The 1,062-nt window shown below is 75.3% G+C and overlaps 1 non-coding gene across 1 annotated transcript; it reads right to left on the reverse strand.

The window, feature by feature from the left end:
• Positions 1-909: 909 nt before the first annotated feature.
• LOC130143558 (5.8S ribosomal RNA) lies at positions 910-1,062 on the reverse strand. The gene has a single exon (XR_008819767.1). It is a non-coding gene; the product is annotated as a 5.8S ribosomal RNA (ribosomal RNA).

Genomic DNA, 1,062 nt, shown 5'->3' on the forward strand with positions numbered 1-1,062 from the left:
CCCACGACCGAAAGGACGCGCCACGCCGCCCCCCCCCACCGCCGCACACGGAGAGGCGGGCGGACGCGCGCGCCCAACGACGCTTCCTCTTCCCGCCGGCGAACGGGGCCCCCCCCCGCCGTGCCGCGAGGCGCCCACGCAAGTGGGCGGGAGGGAAGGCCAAAGCCCCAAGCCCGGCAAGGCGGCCCGAAACGCGACAGACGCGCGAGCGCGCGGAGACGGCCCCTCGGGGAGAGGGGGGGGGGGGGCGAGGAACGGCCAGGGACGACGCCCGGCCGAGCATCCGGGTGGAACGGCGCCGACGGCGACCCGACGGCACGCGCGCGCCGTTTCGGGCCCCCCTTGCCTAGGACGACGCCCACCCGGGGCGCGGCGGAGAAACAGGGGAGAAGGCAGGAGCGGGACGAGGGCAGGCGGGGCCCGACGGCCCGGGACGATACCCTTCCTCTCCACGCCGGCGCCTCCGCGGCGGCGCACGCGCGGCAGCACGGCCCGGTACCGCCGCGGTACCCACCCGCAGACAGCCGCCCGCGCGCACACGCGGGGCGCCGGGGGGCAGGCCCGCGCCTAGCACCCCAAACACCGCTCGCGCGGCTTCCCCACCGCCGCGCCGGGCCCGACCGACCCGACGAGCCCTGGGGGGGGCAGCCCCCCCCCCCAGCAGGCGGGAACGAGCTCCGCGAACCGGGCGAACCGGGAGAGCGGGGAGCTTCGGGGCGCTCCCCGAGTCTCCATTTAGGGGGACGAAGGCCCTCGCCCAAGGCGGACCTGCGAGGCAACCCCCCAGCCGCGCCAGCTGCGGACCGACGCCGCCTCGCTACCCCGGACCCCCACCTCTCCCACGCGAGAGGGAGGGGCGGGCGGAACGAGGACGGGGCGGCCGGCCAGAGCCGGCGATTGATCGTCACGCGACGCTCAGACAGGCGTAGCCCCGGGAGGAACCCGGGGCCGCAAGTGCGTTCGAAGTGTCGATGATCAATGTGTCCTGCAATTCACATTAATTCTCGCAGCTAGCTGCGTTCTTCATCGACGCACGAGCCGAGTGATCCACCGCTAAGAGTT

The sequence above is a fragment of the Falco biarmicus genome, unplaced genomic scaffold, assembly GCF_023638135.1.
Source record: "Falco biarmicus isolate bFalBia1 unplaced genomic scaffold, bFalBia1.pri scaffold_70, whole genome shotgun sequence".
Classification (NCBI taxonomy): Eukaryota; Metazoa; Chordata; class Aves; order Falconiformes; family Falconidae; genus Falco; species Falco biarmicus.